The sequence below is a fragment of the Cylas formicarius genome, unplaced genomic scaffold (genome assembly GCF_029955315.1).
Source record: "Cylas formicarius isolate icCylForm1 unplaced genomic scaffold, icCylForm1.1 PGA_scaffold_3__17_contigs__length_32017465, whole genome shotgun sequence".
In the NCBI taxonomy this organism is placed as follows: Eukaryota; Metazoa; Arthropoda; class Insecta; order Coleoptera; family Brentidae; genus Cylas; species Cylas formicarius.
The window spans coordinates 17,729,112-17,755,120 of record NW_026844326.1 but is presented as its reverse complement, the minus strand read 5'-3'; the positions used below and the strand labels follow the sequence as shown (position 1 = coordinate 17,755,120).

Sequence of the window (26,009 nt, the reverse complement as noted above, 5' to 3'; positions counted from 1 at the left end):
AAACTAACGTCGTAAAATGACACTTTGCGCGCTCTAGATCGGTGTATAATTAAGTATTTTACAGAAGGGAGTAGAAATAATACATTTTCTTACTTCCTGCCTCACATCTTTCATCAACTTTCCAGTTTCGTAATCTCAATGGATCTTTTATATTATTCGTGGACGAAGCGACTACATTTTTCTTGTTCAGACTGCCTATTTTTAGCGAAGGAGATTTAAATTGTTATAATTTTACGAACAAAAATAGTCTTTGTTTCGTTTCCGAGATCCGCATGGTGAGAATCGAATTTCAAACATCCCCTGGTATAATTCGAATGGATAGATGACGTACACATTTTATTTATTGCCTCTGATATAATGCCTCATTAGTTCAACGAATGTGAAACAGCATGTGGACACACGAATCTATTGTCTTCCTGCAATGACAAAGCATGTTTTCACACATCGTTCGGAAACTACAAGACCTATCTTGAACACGGAGGGGGGTCCGACCGAAACAAACTTTTTTTAAATGCTGTTATGTAAGCCAATACTAACAAGAAATTCTATCTACGGCGTTAACTTTACATTAAGGGTGTACCTTAAGGAATCATACAATATCATGACTGGTTAGACTGCAAATAACATCCTAAACTATCAAGTAAATATCGCTATCAAATAAATAATTGTATTTCGAATTTATTAAATATTCAATAACATGAAAATTATCTTAGATGATATGTTTAATACGTCCACCTAAGATTAGCAAGTTATTTTTCGCATTTCATATTTCCTGTTCTTTCGAGTTTACTTATTTTTCTCTTATAGTTGTGGATGCTTTTTATGAGCAGATATTGTGGCTGCTATACTGATATACCTTTTTTTCTACTCCACACTCTAAAATACCCAATTATGCATTGGCCAAGCTTGTCATTTTTAAAACGTCAGCTTCCTTAACAATTTTGTTTGAAACGCTGGCAATTATTACAAAAAAATATTGTTCGAGCAAGTTTAAATCAATCAATTTTATTTAAGAAAAGGTACGTTTCTGACATGTACCGTTTAAACCGTGGTAAACTATCACTTCTAGTACAATAGTTTCTGTAAATCGTCTCGTTTTTGATTACGAAGTGTCTAAAACCTAGAACAGTAATGTACAGTAATGTAAAGATACTGTTTGGTTTGAAAACATAATTTTTGACAAAAATAAAATATCTCCATAAAATATCCGAAAAATGTGATCATTTTATTTGTTTTTTAACTATCTAAACTGCAACATTGCAACACTACCTAAAAACTGACATTTTCGGAAGCGGTATTAAATTTTACACAAGGCTTCTTTTTGATAAGCACTTCGATAATGTTATTCACAATGACCTGAAGAATCAATTAAAGTGTTCAATAACTTAAACTCTTTTATATTTCTGTGCCAGCCTATTGGCCATGAACGGGTGCGTAGTTTTTTTATAGTCTGGTCAGTGCCGAATCAGCTGAATATGCTAAGACTGTTTTAAAAAAATTCTTAATTATGTATTTAATAGAGCCACAGTGAAATCCTTAATTGTTATCTGTTGAACTTTTTCGAGAATAGTAGTTGTTTATAAAGCTCTACGTAATTTTCTAGGAATTTTCGTTTCTTCTGGAGAAATTATTATTCTTCGAATTCTCCAATTATTAGATGCACCGGTGTTAAAGGAGAGTTGAACATTTGATCTGAGTATTGAGGTCTTTAAACTACTTCGAAGATGGCATTTATCTTTTTAAGGTATACATATAATTTGAAAGTAATAAGTTGAACTAGTCCATTTCAATATAATTTCCCTTATGATATTTTGTGTTTTTGGACAAGTGCGTCTGCGTCCTGGTTGAACACCCTGTATTTTTAACTATTCTCATATATTATTGAGGAAACTGTGGGTAAGGCGTTGTCTTCCTCCTACAAAATTAGTTTACTGTTAAAATAAAGCCGCTCGCTCTCCAACTCTCAAGAATCCCAAAATCAATTTACCTCCCGGGATAAAGAGGTAGGGAGAGTCTGCCCCTATGTCGCGAGGTTCGTTTCACGCCTCCACCATCGATCAAAAAAAAAATCGAAAGACATTAAGCGATGCGGGGCATCAGGCAATAAGTGCGAGTCCTGCCAACGAAAACCAATCCTGCTAATAAATCCTGCGAGTCCACCTAACTGAGCCAGTGTGCCACGGACGGAGCCGTTATGAATGAAAGCCCCCCACTCGTTCCTGCAGCTTCCGCGGGGCTCATCTTCGCTGTTGGCGTAGCGTGCAGATCAGTCTTTCCTGCACACGGGTAGCAGGACGGTCCCGAAAGCGGTGTTCTTGCTTTGCCCCGAGTTTGATACGATCGGACACGTGTTGCAGTCCGAGGGTATATCATCGGCACGTGTTTCTTTCGCCCGTTCCTGCGACAGGTGGGGACGGATTGTTATTGGTTAGTTTGTTGTCGAGTAGAACGTTGAGCAGGGACATTGAGGAGAATGGTAACCGTGGGGAATTAACGGGGCGTTATCAAAGGTAATTTTTATAACTGCGAATTTTGGCATGGGAAAGTAAAAGCTGGAAGTGGCGCGAGTTCGGAATAAAATAAATTAGAGAAATAATAAATTAATTGACATTTTAAAAATTACAATACAATTGTGAACTTTTACAAAAAAATTTTTTCGGGATGTTTGTTATGCATGATGTTTTGCCATTTTACTGGTTAAATTTATGAGGGTTTGTTTTATAAACCTATTTTAAAAAGAAATATTATAAGACGCAAAGTTATCTTCATATTTTTTTTGTCATCCATTTTGTAAAATACCCAATTATACACCGATCTAGCATGCGGAAAGCACTATTTTACCACGTGAGTTTCTTGTCCCACGGATCCGAGCCACAGTGAATGTAGTTATGTTGTTTTGCAAAAATATTCCCAAATACTAACGGTCATAGAAAAAATATAGTAGGCAAATCGTTTACCAAACAATACTATACAAGACTCCGCTGCGCTCCGCTCATGCCAAATAAACTCGTGACTCAAATACTGTTTACCGCACTTGTTGCATAATATTAGATTATGCGATAAATGCGGTAAACGGCATTTGATTCACGAATTCATTTGACACGAGCGAAGCGCAGCGGAGCGAGTGTTTAATAAACGAGTGACTTAAAAAGTTTACCGAACGTGTTGCATACCATACTTTTTCTATGACCGTTAGTTTTTGGGTACATATTCTCAAAACAGCACGAATACATTCACTGACAAGACGTCAAAATTCAAGGCGTGAGAAATATCTCCGATTGCTCCCAAACCCGTGCGGCAAGACCCCGGAAATGTCCGAAGTGGCTCGGATCCGTGGGAAACGAAACTGGCGTGGTACAGTGACGTTTCCCGCACGCTAGATCGGTATGTAATGAGGCATTTTACAGATCGGAGTGGAAAAAATACTATTACTCAACCGGCAAGTATAAATTAATTACTTCAAATTGTATTTTTGCAAAAATCAAATTAAAGCAATACACTTGCGTTGGAGGACAACAGAACTATGAGCTTATTAATTGATGATTAATCCGCAGCATATACGTAATAATTTTTAAAGCAATGGCTTCCAAAATTATAATTGCCCGATTCATATCAATCTTCTACGGTAGACCTAGTGATACACACATACCCATAAAGATAAAAAATAATATTTACATAAAACCAGCCATACAACTATTTTATAAAGCAAATAATAAAGCAAAACATATTATGTACGTTGTTTGTAATAAAAGAATATTACGAAGTTGAAATATTGTCATTGACTTTTACACCTTTCTCCAATTATATCCTAAAACTAGCCAAAAAATCACCAGATTTATGCCACTTATCCATATTCCAGAAAATATAATGGCGTTGCTTTTTAAAAGCTAATTAATGTGGGCACTTTATAGAATAACAATAAGTAACGTACCAAGGCCTGAAACATTTGTCTTTTTTTGTAGATGTGATGTAAAGAGCATAACTTTCAACTCTAAAATGGATCGCCTGAAACTGGAGAGCATTAGTTCTAGTCGAATTAAGTGTTTGGCTTTGTTTCCCCTGCGTCTTATTTTTTTACCTATTTTTTTATTAATTATTTGTTACGAATTGATTGTGATTACAAATTACATGTAGCATTGTATATTTATTGCAATTTTCGGTTTTATATTATTGTCACCAATTCGCTCCTCCTATACTGCGCGGCCTGCCTCAGGTTATTTTCTCATAACTCAAAAGCTTTATGGAAACGTATCTCAGATTTATGAGGAGTAAACTTAAAAAATATTTTATATATCAATTAATGAATTTTGCTCTACCGTGTTTAAAGTTGATTTCAACCGATACCAAGGCAAGACAAGAAAATTCTATTTTTCGATGTTTAAAGGTGATTTCAACTTAAGGCGAGCGAAGAAAAGGAGTTCTTGAAATTTACCACCAATCGAAAGGTCTTTTACGGCAGCATCACTTTCAGAGAGTCCGAAGATGTCTTGACACAAATTTTCCAAATAAGTGTTGAAGGGAAATGTAAAAGGTGAGTTCGTTTACATTTCCCAGGAGAATACTTAAATACCCAGCAACGCGCTGATCAAGTGTCACTTTAATGCATCGGGTTTGTTTCCTGTGTTTTAGCCACAGGTTTGAAAGCAATCGGGTTTTTTCGTTAGGTTTTGGCAACTGATAGTATATTAACATTTGTCAGGTCTGTTGGCCACATCACAAATCACTCCCAAAAACTATTTCCGTAAAAAAAGAAAACGCTTCCTTTTCCATCTTTCTCGGCCGTTTCATGGGTCTTCCTCGACGTCACTCTCTGTTTATTATTACTTCTCTCTGGTGCTCTTTCGTAGTCTGCCTTGTCGTATTCGTCCTTCCGTCCATACAATACCAGTTGGTTGTTAGGAATGTTGTCAATAACTGTGTGTGTAATACCCATAGCCTCTCTAACTGATGATTCTTCTGGAGATTTCGACAGTTCTTGGGGCTTACACTTACACTTTCGGATTTGACAGCAATAGCTTTCCTGCCTTGTCCATTTCGGTTACTAATTTCTCTTTTTTGTGTAATTACGAGTTCCAGATATTTGTCATTCGTTTAATTATTGTATTTTCGTGTCTCCGTGTGGCCACCCTTGACATAGTTTAAGTTTTAGTAATCTTGGATTCATCACTTTATACAGATATATTTTGAGCAGAGATGGCGATACACAACGCCCTTGTTTCGGTCCTTTTGTATTCCTGGTGTTAATTGATTTCCCACTGATATTTGTTACTGTAACATATTGAAATAAAAATATGTAAACTAACAAAATGGAAGCTTTGAAACGTTTCGATTTTAGTTGTTTTATGCGACTGTCGTACATTAAAGCTCGATCTAAAAATCGATCTAAAAATTTCAGAGTCAGTTCAAAAGCATCTCCGTTTAATTGCTATTGGAGGTGGTGCTCTGCCATTGCTTAAATTAAATACCTCAAAAACCGCTGGACTTAAGTATAAGAATCTATATACAAATTTGAAATTTAGCGGGTGAAACAAGAACGTGGGAACACTTTATAACCTGTTAAACGATTTGCGATATCGATTAGAAATTTGGAAGGGTTAATATAGGCTGAATGTTCAATTTTTTGAAAATAATGGTTAATGGTTGCACTTCCGGTTTGAACGAAATCAAGAGTAAGTTTCGAACTTTAAATGCCACACCCTATATTTTTTTGCATTTTTGGATTCAGGAGATCACTCAACGTAGGATAGGATGGTTTTTCTCACTTTCTTTTGTCTTTTTTTAATTTCTAATTAATTGTGAAAATTGTGTCAAGGAGGCTGTGACCATCCTAAATACTATTGACAGGGTCACCTGATCATGTAAAAAATTGTAAATGAAACTTTTCTTAACTTGTCTAATGGCAAATAGCATTTAATGTAATGAACAATTAATTTTTTTAGATAACCTAGTTTTTTCAAATAGCACCCTAGTGCGATTAAAAACATTTAAAAATTGGTCCTTTTTTTTCAACATTTTGACACCAAAATTTTGAAAATCCGTTAAAAAATAAGCTCACAGGAACGATTAAACCAGATAAGTAAATACATTTTTATAATAACAAAATGTTACTTAGGTGCGTTTCTTTCTATTCATCATCAAGTCGGCATGATTGAAAATCCTGACAGTTTGTACATTTTTATCTGATTATCGATTTTATCGTGTTATTGGAAAACAATAATCAATTTACAAATGGAGAAAAAGTTTATATGTTTTTGGTATGCGGGGAATGCAGAAAGAACTTTTGGCAGACCCGTGCATTGTATGCAGGCCGCTATCCGGAATGTCGTCTTCCTGTACATTATTTCTTTATAACGCTGGAATTGAAAATGAGAAATGAGAAGTGAAGAAATGAAAATCAATGTTGTGGGATACTTCAACGTAAATCTAGCTGCGTCGCTAAGAGAAGTGGCATTAGAATTAGACATCTCAAGAGAATCTGTGAGGGGAATTTAAAAAAAACTATCATTCTTTTAAGTATAATCTTCATCAACATCTTTATGAAGCTGAGTTTGTAAGAAGACTTCGATACTGTAATTCTCTGTTAGATAAACATGACGAGTGTAATAATTTACTTAACTTAATTTTGTTCACTGACGAGTCACGATTCTCAAATAATGCTGTGTTTAACCGACAGAACAACAGATTCAGGCATTTAAATAATCAAAGAATTATTCGTCCCGAACAGTTTCAAGAACGATTCGGAATCGCACGAGCGATAGGAAGGCGAATTATTGGACCTGTTTTTTTTTTTCATATGCCTTAACTGGTGCACGATATTTACAATTCTTAAGAAATGAAATTGAAGACTCGTTAGATGAATTACTTCTTGCCGTGACATTAAATATGTATCTTCCACCATAATTTTAGAGATATCACTGAACACTAACGTGATGTTTATGGGGGTAGACTAATCTCAACAGTTAATTGGCCACCACGGTCACCGGACTTGACACCGTTAGAGTTTTTGGTTTGGGGGATACGTGAAAGACTGTGTTTATGTTACTCCAGTGTTCCACTTATAAGAATTACAGCGGAGAATATCGGCTGTAATTTCTAGAGCCAGGAACGGAGGAAGGAGTCATATACAAGAAGGAGGACATTTTGAAAGCATTCTATGAAAGTTTCATCTTAAAATATCTACCGCACTTACTTAATTCAAATAAATACAAAACTCCAGTTCCAAAATAAATGAGTGTGATGTATTGTGTAAATGTAAAACTTGTCTTACAGTAACATGAGGTGATATACCAAGTTCAAATGGATTCTACCGACGTTGTTGAGGTTTTATTTTCTAAAAAATTTTCAAAATATTGTGTTGAAGGATCCGAAAAAGTGACAGATTTGAAAAGAAAAAAATATTTCTATTCTCTTATTCTTCTGAGTTTCCGGTAAAAAGTGCTTGTAGCTTACGAGGTACCTATACATACAATACTTACGTTAGTTTTTGACTGTATTCCCGTATTCCAAAAGCATATCCACTTTTTACCATAATAAAACACTTTCAACAATAAATTCTAATCGTTGAATCTCACTACTAATAATCTGTTTTTTTCTTTCCACTGCATGAGCTGGACGAGAGTTTCTTTTGCATTTTTATTCTTACCGACTTGACAATAATGAATAGAAGCAAAGCAACCTAAGTAATATTTTGTTTTTATAAAAATGTATTTTTTTATTTTTATTTTCTTTTCTGTGAGCTTATTTTTCAACGGATTTTGAAAATTTTTGAGTCAAAATGTTGCAAAAAAAGTACTGTGCCATTTGAAAAAACTACGTTATTGTAAAAAATTAATAGTTCATTAAATTAAATGCTATTTGGCATTAGAAAAGTAAAGCAAAGTTGAATTTACAATTTTTCCTACTCCCACCTGTAAAATACTTAATTACACACCGATCTAGTGTGCGAGAAGCGTCACTTTTCTACGTCAGTTTCGTTTCCCCACAGATCCGAGCCACTTTGGGCATTTCCGGGATTTTACCGCACGGATTTGGGAGCAATCGGATGTTTTCGGAGATATTTCCCACGCTTTGAATTTTGACGGTCATGTCAGTGAACGTATTCTTGTTGTTTTGCGAAAATGTTCCCAAAAAAGGTGGTAGAAAAAGTATAGTATGCAACACTCGCTCCGCTCGGGTCAAATAAACTCGTGAGTCAAATGCCGTTTACCGCGCTTGTTGCATAATATACTATTTCCCATGATCAGGTGACCCGGTAAAAAGTATTTTTCCTTGATACAATTTCCAAAAATTAAATAAAAATTTAAAAAAACAAAAATTGAGAAAAACCCTCTTATCCTACGCAGAATGATCTCCTGAATCCCAAAATGCAAAAAAAAAATAGGTTTGCCCATTTAAAATTCGAAAGGTACTGTCGTTTCCTCTGAAATTGACTACACATTTTAAAAAAATTGGACATTTAGCCTATATTAACCCTTCCAAATTTCAAATCGCTATTAGAGTGTTCCCACTTTCTTAATGAAAACATATTCCTTGAGATTTAAGTGTCTCTTAAATCTGAGCAACATTTGTTAAAAGCGTAGTAACGAAACCTTCATAGGGTGTCCCGTAAGTGGTCCAAATTCATCCGTCAAATCAAACTATATTTTAGCGATCGCGTGTGACTCATACCCGACCGTTTGATTTCGGAAAGAACGATGGCAAAAAAAATAAGGCGGTAAACAAAGTTGCAAGGTTCAACGACCACAATGACCATAAAGCAAGTAACTTTGACAACGTACCCATAAATCTATTTTTGGTAACGCCGTCGTAACATTGCAGTTACCGTCGCGTTAGTACTAGCGCTAAATAAAAATATCTTTCGGGGCCAAATCATGCGTGAAACACCTTCTGAATTTAAATTGGTCCTAAACAAACATTTTCGGGGCGTCCTCGCACGTCGTGACTAAAATATATCCTCGTGGGCTTACTTAATACGTCGTTATTATTCGCCGTGTAAAGAAATCACGACAGTGCTCTGTATAAGGCGAAGAGAGTTTGTTTTTGCATTTGAAGTTCGTTAAAAATATCTACGTGATGAAACGCTTACGGGCATGTTTACGGTCTCACCCGAAAACACTCGAAATTGTTTCTCACAAAAAAAAGTGAAAACCAACCGAAAGAGCTCGAAACGTTTTAGATCTTTTTAAGCATCCGCCGTGTAGGTAAGCGAGACGGTTTTAAATTCCTGCTCTTTCAATTAATGTCCGCAGGATCATAAAAATTACTTGCAAAAAGCACTCAATCGTCAAGTCATTGTAATATCGGCTGTGCGATTACATACATTGTTGCTGATTTGGATTGGGCTAAATAAAAACAATATTTTTTAATCGTCGTCGTTTAAAGGCTGCCTCGAAATTTATTTTTATTTAAGTATTGAATATAAATATGACATTGTTACACAAACAATTTTTTCAGAATAAAAATGCCCAAGTAAGAGAAGCGAAGAGAAGCTGATAAGTCACACACGTATTTTTATAGCTGTTTGACTCCAATTCTTTAATGCAGTGCATTCAAGAGCTCCCTATAATAAAGTTTTCTATAATTCGCGTTAACTGTACTTACGTATACTCCGTATACGAAGTATCCATATGGAAAAGGTCTTTGCTATTAATTGTACCAAAAAAGTTTCTCTTTGTAACAAGTTCTCCATGGCCTAAAACCTAAAATTCAGATATTAAATTCTCTTGACAAATAAGTTCTTTATAAAAACCTCAAGCAAAATCGAACATTTCAATTGAAAAAATTTGATTTTATTAAAAAAGTACTTTTAAATATCCAATATTCTGTGAAATACCGATTTTCAATAAGTTTGAAGACCACCGGAGTAAAACCAAATTTATTAATGAAATAGTTAATTTAATTAGTTACAGTCAAAAATTTTAATAGCTATTAATACAGTGATTTATTAAATTAATTTAGTAAATTTAGTTGGTTATCGACAAATAGTTTCCAACTCCTAACAAATTTTCTAAATAAAAGTTGATTTTGTCAAAAATAATCTTTATAATAATATATAATAATAACGTTTCCCTAATCATCCTGTTGACCAACAGGCTGCTTGGTGAAAGTTCGACTCAACAAAAATCGAAGCATGAGGAATCCAGAAGTTTCGTAAATAGTATTACAGCAGCCTGAGGAAGTTTCTTTGAAAAATTCAATGTACTACTCTAGAAGTGAATTTTTGCTTTTTTATTTTGATATTAACATACGTTGCTGTGCAACTTGTGCGTGCACTCATCCTGGATTTCTTCTGCGTAGTGTTCAGAAAGGTCGAGAAATCCAGAAAGCAAGAATTCGTAACCAAAATAGTAATATTGAAAATTTGAGAACTTACAGATAGGTATTAACAAATTGCAATACCGTTCATTGTTGCTTTCATCGTGTGTCATGATTTAATGCTTATTAGGAATACTTTTTAACGATGTATAAAATTCGATGCAAACGAATTTCAATTGCAAACTTATAACTTACAAGGAAAATAGTATTTAATCACAACTGAACAACACAGCCTGCAAAATCTAAAAATAAATATCCAAACGGTTTTATCGAAATATAGAAATAGGAACCTGACAAAAACCACGTCGAATGCATTGTGCCATCGCATATGTTCTACGTCGCTAATGTCACAAAAAAAGACAACAATATTCCCTTAAGTCTCCCTAATTATACGACTGTTGCTATTTAGTAAGGAAATCTCGTCAGGATGGCGCTTATTGTCATTAAAATAATTCAGCACATCTGCAGAGAGCAAGTAAAATCTAATTTGGGATTTCTGCACGGCCCGATGCGTATGTTAAATAAAGCGATTTAGCTGAGAAATCCTTCAGCTTGAAACGTGTGTAAGCAAGCTTGTATTAATTAAATATGGCGGATTACTAATGTAGAACATATTGTCAGTGCGTCTAGCGCCAGGTGAAAATAAATTGGACGCTCGTGCTGACTGTCTGCTTATGATTTATCCACGTCTAGATGTTCACTACCATTTATATGTCTAATAATAACAAAATATACTTTAAGAATTAATCAACAAGTTCGTGTTTAGTCGCGAGTTTGATTGAAAATAAATCTTATTAATAATGGGTGTTTTTTTTTCGATGTATAAAACTTTAAGTTGACATTACTGTTCAAGATGGCGACCGATTTAACAGCTGTCAAATGATTTATTCTCAGTTTGGTTTGGCAATTCATCAGGAATAGATTCACGCCTGAACAACGCTTGCAAATAGTGCAATTTTATTTCGAAAGTAATGGTTCTGTGCGGAATACGTATCGCGCACTACGTCCATTTTATCTTCGCCAAAATCGTCCATCAGAGCAGTTAATTCGATTAACCATGGAACGTTTTCGCACCACGTTTACTCTTATTGATAACTGGCATCTCCAGAAACGCCGTGCGGTGCGTACAGAAGAAGCTATTGCTGCTGTAGATCGTAGCTTTGAGGAAGACCCGAATGAGTCCATCCGCCATTGAGCACACGAATTGGATCTGTGTCCATCCACTTTATGGAAGATTTTGCGGAAGGATCTTGGTTTAAGTGCTTACAAAATCCAACTCGTGCAAGAATTGAAGCCAAACTATCTTCATGTAAGGCGTAGATGAAGCACACTTCTGGTTGAATGGCTACGTCAGCAAACAAAACTGTCGCATTTGGAGCGAAGCTAATCTTGAAGTGTATGTCGAAACACCGTTAAATCCAGAAAAACTGACTGTTTGGTGCGCTTTATGGGCTGGTTGAACCATTGGTCCCTACTTGTTCAAAAACGATGATGGCCAGAACGTTATAGTCAATGGTGATCGGTATAGAGCTATGATTACTAACTCTTTCATTCCTGAATTGAATAACCATGATGTCCAGGAGATGTGGTTTCAACAAGACGGCACAACATGTCACACAGCTCGTGCCACAATCGATTTATTGAAAGACACGTTTCGTGACCGCCTAATGTCACGTTTTGGACCTGTGAATTGGCCTCCAAGATCTTGTGATTTAACACCGCTAGACTACTTTCTCTGTGGCTATGCAAAGTCATTGGTCTATGCGGATAAGCCACAAACGCTTGACCATTTGGAAGACAACATTCGCCGTGTTATTGCCGATATACGGCCACAAATGTTGGAAAAAGTCATCGAAAATTAGACGTCCAGATTGGACTACATACGTGCCAGCCGTGGCGGTCATATGCCAGAAATCATATTTAAAATGTAATGCCACAACATTATCTTTCGGATAAAAAAAAATCATGTCAATCGAATAATCAATCCATCGTTGTTTTATTGCAACTTAAAGTTCTATACATCGAAAAAAAACACCCCTTATTATAATTACTCTATTATTATATTTTTACCTCGACGTCTTTGATTTGTGACCGTTTTGGCTGTTGACAAAATTCGTATTGTTTGGGACCGCAACGGACCTCGTATTGATCTGGCGGCAACTTTCGGCATGGTATAGGGCCTAATCCTTGTGGCTTTTTAGAGGGCCTTAAAACAATACGCCTTTTGCGTAATAGAGCCTTTATATGCAGGAATGGCGAACGAAGTCTTTCCTGCAGAGACGGATTTACATATTTGGGAGTAACCTTTTATCACAAATGAGATTAGGTGCCGAGAAGAGGAATGAAATAACGTATAAGGGAATATAGCAGCGTACTTGTTTTAACACTGGGGTGAGGATGTAGGGCGGATAATGATGTTTTCGCTTCCGTTTTAAGAAGTTAACGGGGTTATGTTAATGTATGCTCTGTTTAACTGTTTAATTTGGAATGATGGTGATGATGGTCGGATTAGAGTTGGAGCCTCGAGGGGACAGACACTTTTTTAACAATAACTTCGTTCAAACATTTTGAAAATCCTACCTAAAATAACATCACACTAAATGAAACGAGGTACAATATTAGGGAAGCGACGGTCCTAAAGTCGTTGAGAAGGACTTTGGCAAGAAAATTATCTTATAGTCAAATAAGAGTTCAACAATCCAGTGAAAACCGCATCCTAATATCTTTAAACTAACCCAAAAAAAAAAGATTTATTATTACAGATTTTTATTTAACCTATTCAAGTAGTAAACTCCGCAAAAGCATTTAAAAAATAACACAAATGATTTATTTCTGTTGTCAAGGCTGCCATGAAAATAAATTTGCTTTTTATCTTATCTAGCGCTAAGCATATCTGATGTCCTTGTTTGATACTTGTCAAAATCTGTTGATTGCTGTTTAATAATCAAAACACATTGTAATCTATCTTCTGCTACTACTACTATCACCTACAGTAATACTTATCATTTTTATAAACACGTTACTAAAATAATTCAATAATTAATAAAATTGGTAAGGCTTCTATTACCTTTAGATAATAAATTTTAACGAAAAGATAATAAGTGATAATAATATGATATAATATTAAATTAATTGAAAACAGGAAGGATATGAAAATGTTGTGCCTGCAAACAAAGTAAAACATAAAAACAAAATTTTATATTGGTTTTAAATATCAATTGACATCGTTAATATTAATTTGGCTTTTTATTTGGTAAATTCTGGATAATTAGACAATAATAACAACCCGAAAAGTGGGAAATTTTCCCAAAATCCAACTCTTTTTGAGCGTTAAGTAAGCGGTTTTTACTGAGTCTTGGGTAGGCAATCGCCATCGCGTCACTCATAGCACGAATGATAGCCTGGAAGAAGCCCTTTCTAGCGGCATCAAGTTAAAATGCAATGGAGATATTGACAATAATTTAAGTAAATCTTAGAACACTCTCCCACCGGTCCTTGCAGAGATAGATCAAACAGCATCAAATGCAAAAGATTTAAATTTGTCTGGTTTGTTTATAGTAGACATTTCTGTAAAAACCGAGTTTCAAAATTTCGACCCATGGTGGCGATTTCACAAACTCGAAAGCATTTTTTCTTGGCCGACCAAATTTTGTTTTCAAATTTATATATTATAAGGACCATCCGTATCCCTAATACCGTATATTGTTGCCTTTACTTTGACAACCGGTATATGTGGCAGTTGAGCCCAACGCCTCCTGTTTGGTGAATATTTGTTGGAAGGGGTTAAATAAAATCAAGAGCCCATTTCTTTCCATGTGCAACGTTTCAAAATTGTAATAAATCATGAAATATTGGCATAGTTAAATGGCATGCAGTGTATCGCATGTAACTTTTTCATAATTTATAAATAAATGGTTTCAAACCCTTTTCAGGATTCACGTGAAATCCTCTGTTAACAGGTAAAGCGAATTCGGTGTATGCCGCTTCATAGCTCCTGCATATCCGGCAATCAAAAACTGCTAATAATTTATAAACTAACCGATGGTGCCAGTACAGAAAACCATATATTACCGTTGGGATTAGGGAAATGACAGTCGTGATTGCGGATAATATCGCAGCTCTGTTTATTCCGACCAAACGAAGTTTGGTGAAGCGTGTTTGATTGTGCCTTCCATTCTAGTGACTTTACGGTACGTGTCGCGTCAGTCATTTCGTAAACAAATTACTTTGCAGGTGCGATAATTCTCGATAAGCGTTGATCAGGAAACAATTATCTAAATTGTGATTCTTTGGAAGAAGAATAACAAAAATGTCACAGCGGACGCGTGACAGATTTACGACGCGTCAAGCTGGAATTATTGCGGCACCGATTCTTTCTCGAGTTTTAAATATCTGCTTAACGGGGACATGGCTAAAATTGTTGGGTTATTTTTGTACATGGTCCCCATTACTTTTTTTTTAACAAAAGGCGCCGTTTGGTAGGATCGAATATGCTTCCGCGTAAATTTTTATTAGACCTTTAAGGATCCCGATCAATCTGGTTTTTATTAATCGCAACTCGAACTCTTTCGTTAATCAAATCACCCTCCTCGATTTTGGTTAAAATTCATTCTGTGGAGTTGAACAATTAACAGCAGAAGAAGATTTAACATACAAATTTGGTTAAGAGACCACGAACAAAGAAATTAATGATTTCGAGAAATTTGCTTTCACTAAATAGTCGGCAAAACATAAGCTTTACATCAGAACGAGAATGAAAATTGACCACTGGGTTTTTTTCTCGGCTTACGTACCATGTTTTTACCTATTACTCTTCTAGATTGAATTAAAAAAAATGTTCGCTGTGATTGTAAGATCACTGCTTTTTTTGTAAGGTTGAGGTCCTCCTTTTTTCATGACATTATAGTAGGGTAAATGCTTTATCACTAAGTGTGCATCATCGAAGGCTACTTCATGTTGCCACCTAACAACAGAACATCATATTACAAGCTCAATGTATGCTCCAATTTGATATAAAGAAATGTATGTATTAAAAAGCAAATACTTCTTTATTTAGTCAGGCACTACGTGGCGTAACTAAGTTTAGAAATAGTTTAGTTCAGAAAAAAATGTTTACATAGGAATCTTCACAAACTTGCTGCTTATTGAATGATCCGTTATTTTATCGTATACCTATAAACGTAGCAATTTAATTATAAAGTTCCTCGGAAAGGGGTGACGAAACCGTCGTCAACGGCCTTTAGTAATCAGTCCGACACGAAAAGTGAGTAGTTAACTTTTATGAGTTCGAAATTGCGTCCTAGGAAATGCAAAACAAGCGTCTAAAACTTATAAAGTTCACGGTGGCGAAACGATGCATTTAACAAGGAAATCAGGGTTAACAAGATTCCTCTATATCTCTGGATTTCGGTCTAGAATGTGGATGGGTTGGAATCTGGAGGGTTTCATAAATTGTCTCAAACTCTCTCGTAACGAATTAGATAACTTTAACGTTCAAATGATTACTCTTGCACATAAAAATATTTTTCTGCAATGTGTATAGCCCTAATCCGAAGAAAGAATACCCTTAAAGCCAAGCATAATTTCTTGCGTACAGCAAAAATATATAAGAAAAATCTTTCTAAATACATACCAACTGATATTTAAAACAAAAAGGTAATAAATTAACTCGTCAAACCATATAAATTGGGCAATATTTCACGCAGATAAAAAATAATAAATAATAAATAATAAATAATAATAAATAATAAATAAATAAAAATAATAAATAATAAATAAAGTTTTAATTTATGCGGTTAGTGTATAATATCAACACCTATAAAGATATTAGTAACATTGCGAAATTCGTTCCAATGAAAATTATATATAATAATTAATTCTCTTTTATCCGTGATGATATGATTTCATTAGATATGCCCGCTCTGATTACAGAGTGACTGGACTGGCCGAATATTAGGATTTAAATGTGGTCAATAGTGGTCAATGAACTATAAAGAGCAAGACAACTGAGCAAGTTGACCGATGCAAATATCTCGGCACCACTATATGTCAAGATCACACAAAGATTAGCAAAAGTTGAACAAGCATTGACTAATTGACTTTTATGAAATTGGTGCAATACTTCGTCTTCCCGGTGTTATTGTATGGTCTTGAGAGTCTTGACTCATGGCTAAACAGACACTCAAAGTTTCCTGGAAAGATCGGTTGACAAACCTGTATGTTCCGGATAGAATAGGTAAATAAATAGAAATACTATTTACCATTAAAAAGAAAAGCTGAAATTCCTTAACCACATCGTGCGAGAAATCTTGGTACGTAAAAGTGTCGGGTTTCACCAAATTTAACCTGCTTGATCGTGATCAAGAATCTCTGAGGGAGGCGCTGAATTCAAGAAGAAGAAGGAAAGAAAGTTAGACATTTGAGTTCTCTGCAACGAGAGAGTATGAAGAAATGTTCTTCGAACTGACCAACTGACAAATTCTTAAGATTATCGATTGATAGTTTCTTGCCATTATGTCTTATTATTCTGATTTAATGTGCGATTGCATGGATCCACGAGTAGCAAGCATAGAAGGCTAAATCGTGTTGAGTTTGAATAAAATAATTATATTTAGATTATGTATTGTCATGTTGAATTGCCAATCTGTGGTTACTAAGCACAATTTTTCTAAAATACGTGAGCGAGTTTTTTTTTGAACAAGATGTTTTTTAAAACACCTTTGCACGTCCTATAGGAAAAAAATCATTCATCGGCTAGTTGTGCTATTTAAAACCATAAAAAAGGACCACCCAGGGCATGCAATTCCTATGTCGTTTGCGACACATTGAGTGACTGCTGTTATATTTTTTTCCTTTTAATTCCAACGCGACAGGTGTACGTGTTGCATACACTACGCCATCATACCAATGAGGCTGTTAGTCGGACAAAAAACGCCACCTGAATAATTATTTCTTTTACGGATCTTCTGTAATTTTGCACGTGAACGAAATGCTGATCTCTGCGGAAGCACGTACATAACTGTTTTCCATTGCTTTTGTTTCTCTCGAAATTTTTGTCGCAATTGTAGTGTCCTTATGCCCGATTCTTTTCCGAATTGGTATCCAATTTCCTATTACGTATTCATCAATTGAAACTTTGTCGAAATTTGCAAAAACTCTGGAAATATTTCAGATAGTAAAAATATTTTACCGTAATTTTTTTCCTGTTTGCAACTTATGATGACTCGAGTTTGAATTATTAATTGGTTTTATGGAAAGCTATAAATATGCTTATGTGCATAATTATTGTTGAATTATTTTAGATATATACAAAAAAAATATTTGAAAGCAAAAACTGAGTTTATTCAATAATTCTACATCCCTTAAAGATTATCGTCAGTAATATAAGACAGATATTTGAGCTAAAAATTATGGCTGAAATAACACATACTGCTTCAAGTCAGAAGAAGTTGCTAGCAATATCTCCTATTCACAGTCATCTGGCAAAATCTGCTTGACTGTAATGCTAGACCTGTAGAAATTGGAAACTGACTGGGATACTCCTGCAATAAAGACGTAAAAGCACGGAATATTAAACGAAGATGCGTATATACTTTACTGATTTAGCTAGGATCTGCAGGTGGCCTAGAAGATCATATGAGGGTGCTACAGAATATCCTTTTGGCATTGGACATTGGACAGATCTTGGATATTAGATCTGGCGCTCTTTGCCGGTTGCCAGATGGATTGATTATTTACCTCTGTTATTATTATAAAATATTAGCTAATTGGTTACGCATTGTGGTGTAATGCTAGAAAACTAGCAACCGTATAACTGAATGGTTTCTTAAATGAAATCCTTTATAAAAAAGAATCCACAACTTGTCAATGGCCCAAGCGTAGATGACGAAGAATATTAATTTAGTTTATTAATTTTCACGAACTAATCTAACAAAGCACTTCAATTGAAAATTCTTTCATTAGGCAAACCATTTTTTCTATCGCGATGTTTTTTTTTTTGGAGACATATACACCGCAGTATATTTTAGAAATAACGACCGATTTCCTACATAAACATAACGATAAAATTTCGTTGAAGCCATAAACGTCTAGAGAAATTTGGCGAGGAATGATTTGAGGAGTTGGAACTGTCAGGCTTATGAAACATTGGTCAGCGCCAAAAACTTTCTTGTGGACGATTCGGAATGAATGTTCCACCAGTTAAAATAGATTTAACGATAAATATAGCTTTGATTTTTTCGAGGTTAGCGATAATTTGTTTTTTGATATATACTTCAACCTTTTCCGTAATAACGAAATGTAACCATCAAAATTTTTGATATTGTTTCCTTACTGAGTGCAGTTGACAAAAGAAAAATGAATATTGGGTTAGTCATGGTTAGCTAGATCAATGCAGTTTTGGAAAACTCAATAATCTTTAAAAATGTATGACAATATTCCACCAACAAAAACCTAAATAATATTTGTTTGGTATTCGTATCCCTCTTATATAATTAATTTTGATCTTCGTGTGTTATAGGATTAGAATATACAAAAAAATAATCTCTGCTATAAAATACCCAAACTGTCATTTTATGACGTCAGTTTCGTTTCCCACGGATCCGGACCACTTCGGACTTTCCGGAATATAACCGCACGGGTTCGGGAGCAATCACATGTTTTCGGAGATACTATCGCATGGCTGGAATTTTGACATTTTTGAATTCTGCCGGTCATGTCAGTGAATCTTTTCGTGTTGGTCAGCAAAAATGTACCCAAAAACTAACGGTTGCAGAAAAATTATGGTATGCTATTTTCGGATGTGACCTGTATATTGGAGCTTTTTTCAATATTCGGAATGAGTTGTGAAATAATTTGTTGGTAGTGTAGAATTGTGTTGCTTCCTACAATGAAAAAAAAGTTGCCCGATATAAACAGACTATGGAGCATATTATTTTAGTATGTCCAATGACATAATGTTTTGTAAATGTAAAAACTGTTTCGAAATTTAGCATTTTTAACAATGCACTACTCCTTCAAATCAGTAAGAAGTAAAGTTTTTGACAATTTGTCCTCTGTCCTTGCCTAATAGGAATTAAGAAACAATGTCAAATTTGATGTGATTTCGCTTTGCGTTCTATATTGTTTATTTCACGATATCACGAGCTTTATATCGTTAATAGGTTAATGGAACGAACGATCAAAAGTGGTCTGACATTCGTGAAAAAAAAAAAAGGTAAGTGCCATACAAAATTAATAAAACGATTTGACGAGTGAAATTTTAATAGAATTTTTTTGATTCAACTCATGATTCAGCATAGTAAAATACGCCTTGTAATTAATAAGTCTCTTCAAATCTGGACGCGCGAGACCGTCGGTTATAATTTGAAAAGCGTGAAATTAAAAAATCGTTTAAATATATGTAGTCGAATTATTTCGATCATTAAAAGTAACGGCCTTACATGATATGCCTATCCGAATATTCGAAATTGGCCAATTTGTGCTACAAACTCGTTTTCGACTGCTCAACAACTAATAAGCAATTTTCATCGAATCCAATTCAAGGAAAGTTTCATGTGTGTTGTTATAAGTATTATTTAGTTTGCGATTTCCGATTAAATATAATTATTGTTGTCTTCAATTTACGCACCGAGTTTGGGCAATTGCGAAATAAAGATACAGAAATCGAAATGGACCGTAAGTAGTATCACACCATATCTGAAACAAGGGCCCCTCCGGGGTTAAATTTTATCCCTCTTCCAAGGATTACAAATAATAAATTAATTTCTCATATTCCTCGGCTATATATATATATATATATATATATATATATATATATATATATATATATATATATATATATATATATATATATATATATATATATATATATATATATATATATATATATATATATATATATATATATATATATATATATATATATATATATATATATATATATATATATATATATATATATATATATATATATATATATATATATATATATATATATATATATATATATATATATATATATATATATATATATATATATATATATATATATATATATATATATATATATATATATATATATATATATATATATATATATATATATATATATATATATATATATATATATATATATATATATATATATATATAGTATTATGTTTTGATTTGATTTGTTCATTTAAGAAACATAATTGCTATCATTTAGGAAGATATCACTATGAAATTGCTATCAAAAAAACGATAAATAATATTTCAAAATATATAATAAAAAAGTTAAATTCAAATTCAAATTAATTTTAATACAGATTTTCTATATTAATTTAGTGCGATTCTGGCGCTTGATGCTTGTGGCACAGAGATTTTTTATTAGGTCCCAATTTAGTTAGCTTTACTCTCAAGTCTCCACGTTGTGTTATATCCAGTCGATTTCTTTTTTTATCAGTAAATCATTTACAGCGCTAAATTCACATTCGGATAAATATGAAGACGGAAATCATAGGAAAAGTTGTTCTGCATTTTGGGTTGCATTTGGGTATTTATTTAAAGGTTCTCCACAAAGCCATGCCATCGCTCCTTTTGATTTGATTTGATATATCAGACAAATCCACTAATATTGGCTGCTTCATCGATGTTAGAAAACCAATTTGTTTTAAATCAGAAAATCTTCCATTCAAATCAGCGGATAGAATATTTAAATGATTGGCAATAACAAGTAAAGCGGTATTAGTTACTTCACATTTTTTCGAGCCAAGGAAACTGTTCAAAGTTTTTGTTGTTAATGTGTTTCTGACATATTGGCAATAAAACCAAATATCTTTGCCGTTGCGTCGACAAGTGGTTTATTTGTTCCTTGAAGTTATTTATTTCATATATTTAGTTTATCAAAGATATCGGCTAGATAACTTACTAATGCTTTACCATCGATTGTTGTCAGATACTTCATTTAAAGTTTGTAGCTCAAAAAATCACTAAGAGTTTTAAACAGTTCCACAAATATTTTCAAGCAGTTTCCCTTAGATAGCCATCTTATTTCAGTATGAAGTAAAAATCTTACATGAAATTCATTTTGCTCTTCACAAAACAACTTGAAAAGAAGCTCAGATTTGGCACTAGCTTAATGACATTAACACACTTTATTACTGCATGTAGTACTTCATTTAGAACAGGGGAGATATTTAGGGCTACCAAGTTTTCACTATGAATAACACAATGCGAAAGAATCATTTTTCAATTCGCATCTTTCATAAATTTTAAGCAGCCATTTTTCTCGCTCATCATATTAGGGGCGCCATCTGCAGCACAAGATGTTATATTTTTCATTGGTATATCATTGACATCTAAGTAGGTTTTAAACTTATTATATATATCTTTTAAGGAAGTGGTGCTTTCTAATCTTTTACACAACAACATTTCTTCCGCAAAATGTCCTTCATCAATATATGTTATATAAGTTATCAATATTGCCTCGGTGTCCCTCAAAGTTGATTCATCTATTTGCACTGAGAATTTTCTTGTTTTCAGCTTTTCAGTTCATTTCTTCTATTCTTCGGACAACGGTATTGTTTTTGAGTGGCATAGCTTTTACATCATTGTCATCTTTTTCCACAACCATTTAAAGAAATGCTGATATTGAAGGTTTTATCAAATTCTCTCCAGTTTTAGCAATTTATAAATAAATTTGATAACCAGCCTCAGTAAGGCGATTATTAGTTTGAGTACGAGCAGTAAATGGAGACTTTAATGTTGTTCTTTTTTCAAATATCTTCTTTAATGTTTTAAAGTAGCTCAAATTTGAATTAATATGAGCACTATGTTAAGCATTGCTGGCATAAAAGACAAAAAGGCATTCGCTCATCGTGAACAGCGGGTATGACACCAAATTTTAAATATTCGTCCGAATATTGACGAATTTTTTTCTTGTTTCCATCACTCATTTTACCTAATGACATAACTAAAATCTAATGCTTTTCAATTATATCTATACAATACATTAACATATATTTATTAAATCAACGACTGAATAATATGTAAAACACTACAGAAGTTGAGTTGGACCGATTAGGTGCGGAGAACAGCGTTCTTTAGCCAGTTTTAAAACATCTGGGGTTCCCCACGGCAAGCAACATTCTCTGCGGGGAATCCACGATGAAATTTACTTGACGACTCTAATCACCTAGTTGATACGTTAGTAACGTCAAACCAAATTATACCTAATAATTATTTAGAGCAACTTTTTATGATTTTGCTTTTTTTGTTGTCACCGGTATCTAGCATTGCATTTAAATAGCCCGGAGCCAAAGGGTTATCGTCGTGTCGAGTGTATTCTGAAATTGACCTCCTTAATGATCAAATTGCCCCCGTGTACGGCTTGGGGTGTGGGCCACGTTGGGAAACACCGGGTTAGCTGAAATATTGGTAATATATTTCATTTCATGATGCATAACCGTTTAGACGCTCTCGGACTTTGAAAGTGTCACTCTTTGAAAGGTGAGCTTCATTAAACACTCTCGCCTGTTGCAGTATTGCAATTACAGTTAATTACAAAATCATACACAAAACAAAACAAAAGCAAACAAAAACAAGTAAAAAACAAAATCACAAACATTAAATTGAACCAAGCGTTTAATTTGTGCATGATCGATATTAGTAGATCTTTTCCTGATACTTCCCAAGCAGAGCAGATGGGGGAACGGGATTGATGATCTCTAGTTGTCTTTTTGATTCCATAAAACTTCTATTATGTGAAGGTCTGAACTGCGGCAATACCAAGCCAAGGTCTTTGTTCTGCACCTGTTGACAGAAATTCACACAGAATGTGACAAACATTTGAGTGTCAGTCAAACTGCTCTGTACATGCCTAAAACTTAAATTTAATTAAAATTGTTTTTCACAACATCACTTCTGAAGATCTACAATTTAAAAAAAATATATATTCAAATCGAGTCAGAATTTCGCGAGAAAAATAATTTTGATGATGTTTATTGGCTTTTTGTCCAAAGCACAAATCACAAAAAAATGAAATTTTAGGTACAGTTTTCAAAAATCGCATACGACAATATATGTAGGAAAGGGATTTTAACAAACCTTCATTTCTTATAAGTTCATTCGGGAAGATTATAAAAATAAGGCGTTGCTATAATAATAAAGAGAAACAGCTACGGATCTTTAGAGATCTATGAAAATAAATTAATATTAACGAATACACCAGTAACACTAAATTTAAGAAAGACCAAATTTATGATTGTCCGCAAACAAAATGTTGGAAATGTACAATTGTCAATTGGCCAAGGAATAATAGAAAGAATTGATCACTGTCAATACCTGGCATGTTGCCTGAACAGCTAAAGGGTCATTGGACAGAAAATACGAATTCGCACTGAAAGAGCGTTGTCTTCTTCTTTTATTTTACAGTATAGAATTTAATAATTATTTACAACTATTCAATAAGAGACTCTTTTGAAATGAAAGCCGCCTGACAAACTTAATAGGCATTTTGTTATTTTTAAATTGCATCTCATAAATACACATTCTGTGTACAATAAATGAATATTGACGTTAACTTATAAAATAACGTAGTAAGTAGTAAGGTACTGACGATAGAATCTTCTGTTAAGCCGATGCAAATGTCCGAATTTTGGAAAATTATATTAACATCTGGGTATTTAATCTGGTTAATCAACTTAAAAACGGAAACTAATTTTATTGTATAGAACACTTTTACACATACTTTCAATATATGATTTTTCGATTAAACAAATAGGAAAGGGGAGGATGATATAAAAGTAACTCGCAGTAACAAGGTAGCATGTATTTCAGTACATGACAATGACGTCGCAAAATGCCCGGCACAGTTGAGATCGGAATTTCTGGAATACAATACGATATTGTAACCCACGGTGATACTGCGATCGAGAATTATTTCACAATCACTACGTCGCTGATGACATTAACATGGAACAAGAAGAGGAGAACTTTATTTACGTGAAACTTTTAGAAGTTAAGGTTGCGTCATTACAAACATGAATGTAAAACAATGAAATAGAATCACATACACATATGAATATAGAAATATTAAAATAAATATAGGCACAAAAAGAAAGAAAACCTTTACTATGGCTTAATTATTTTTGTCGAAAATGAAATTACTCGCAAGGTATTCCTGAACTGAATAGAAGCAATGAACAAGCAGGTATTATTTTATTGCTCTTTTAAAGTTTTTGTTATTTTGGCAATCTATTGTACAGTGTGTAATTCAAAGAATTGGAAACAGACTTTCACATCCTATGCAGCGGGATAGTGATTAAATCATTCCTAAAATTATAAGAGTGATTTTTACTTGTGAATGGTAAGTGTTTTTTTTATGATGCATTTCAACTAAGACAAAATAAACCAAGATGCAAAGTAGAGGCATAAGCCGGTGGCTCAAAATAAGAGGTCTGCAATGGGCACGATAATGCGCACCACACATAACCCTAATCGCTCTCTTTCGTAGTTTAAAAATGGTCTGTGCTCTAGTACTGTGCCCCCGCAATCTAACCTCATACGAAATTTTTGAAGGAAATAGTGGTTTAAGGGTGTCGAAATTTATGTGAGGTCGCAGTCTTCTTGTTAAAAAGATCAGACTCGATAAAGCTTTAGAGAGTTTATCTGTATGGTGTGTCCACGACAATTTTTCATCTATAATGAGACCCCACAGCTTAACACTGTTACCTACCGCTAACCTCGAATTAGTCGGTATTTTCCAAATTTGGGTTTTATCTTTATTTAAGAGAAGATTATTTACACCGAACCATCTTTCAGCTAGATCTAAACCACCATTTGAATTGTCAGACCAAGTTTCAATGCTGCCACTGGAGGTAACAAATGTCGTGTCCTCCGCAAACGGGAACATTTGACAGAAATCATATAATTACTCAAGTCACATATAGGCAAAACAATAGCGGACCCAAAATAGGGTCTTGCGGTAGTCCATGTTTTAGTTTATGGGCGTTTGAAAGTTCGTTGTTAAAGAAAACCAGTTGAGATCTATTTTTCGGATAACTTTCGAGAAGTTTCATAGTGTTCTAATTTTTTAAATAAAATATCATGGGACACGCAACCAAAGGCCTTGGGCAAATGGCATAAACGCCAATGAGAAAGCACTTATTAATCAATGAAGTAAATGGAGTTATCAACAGGTGCTAAGATTTTAAAATTTATATCGAGAATGTCAGTTGATGGTGAATTATTAAGGGAGATGAATACACTGGAGAATCATGGCTAGATTTTCTTCCGAATTTGTATTTCTGCACTGCTAAAATTTATTGCCGATTATTCGGACATTGCATAGAAAATACCATCAGTGTTACATCGCGGTATTGCTGGCAATAACTATTACACCAAACTCAATGGGATTTCAGCAAACGTCGCTAAAGCAATAATTTCGAACTAGTGTTGGGTGCAAAACGTATTTACTATGTTTTCGCGCTGTACCTCACAAATGAAAAATGTTTCATGCGGTCTCCGACGATGGTTTTTCTTGGGGTTGTATAAATCGTTTTTGTCGCATGCGAGAGAGAAAATATATAAAGGTCGCGACAACCGTTGTCCCGCAGGGATTAAAGCAATAACCTTTTACGTTTAGAGCGCGTTTTCAGGTTTATCTTTTTAACTTTCGCCGGTCAAAGTAAAGCCCCGCCCGACAAGTCTGCGCC

The 26,009-nt window shown here is 34.2% G+C and overlaps 1 protein-coding gene across 2 annotated transcripts in view; it reads left to right on the top strand.

Moving 5' to 3' along the window:
- Window positions 1–2,296: 2,296 nt before the first annotated feature.
- The window catches only part of LOC132699800 (monocarboxylate transporter 2-like), a 201,375-nt gene continuing 177,662 nt past the window's right edge, over window positions 2,297–26,009 (top strand). For both annotated transcript variants that reach the window (XM_060666697.1, XM_060666695.1), the window contains exon 1: window positions 2,297–2,510. The gene's annotated coding sequence lies outside the window, so the exon portion shown is untranslated. The remainder of the gene's footprint in view (window positions 2,511–26,009) is intronic.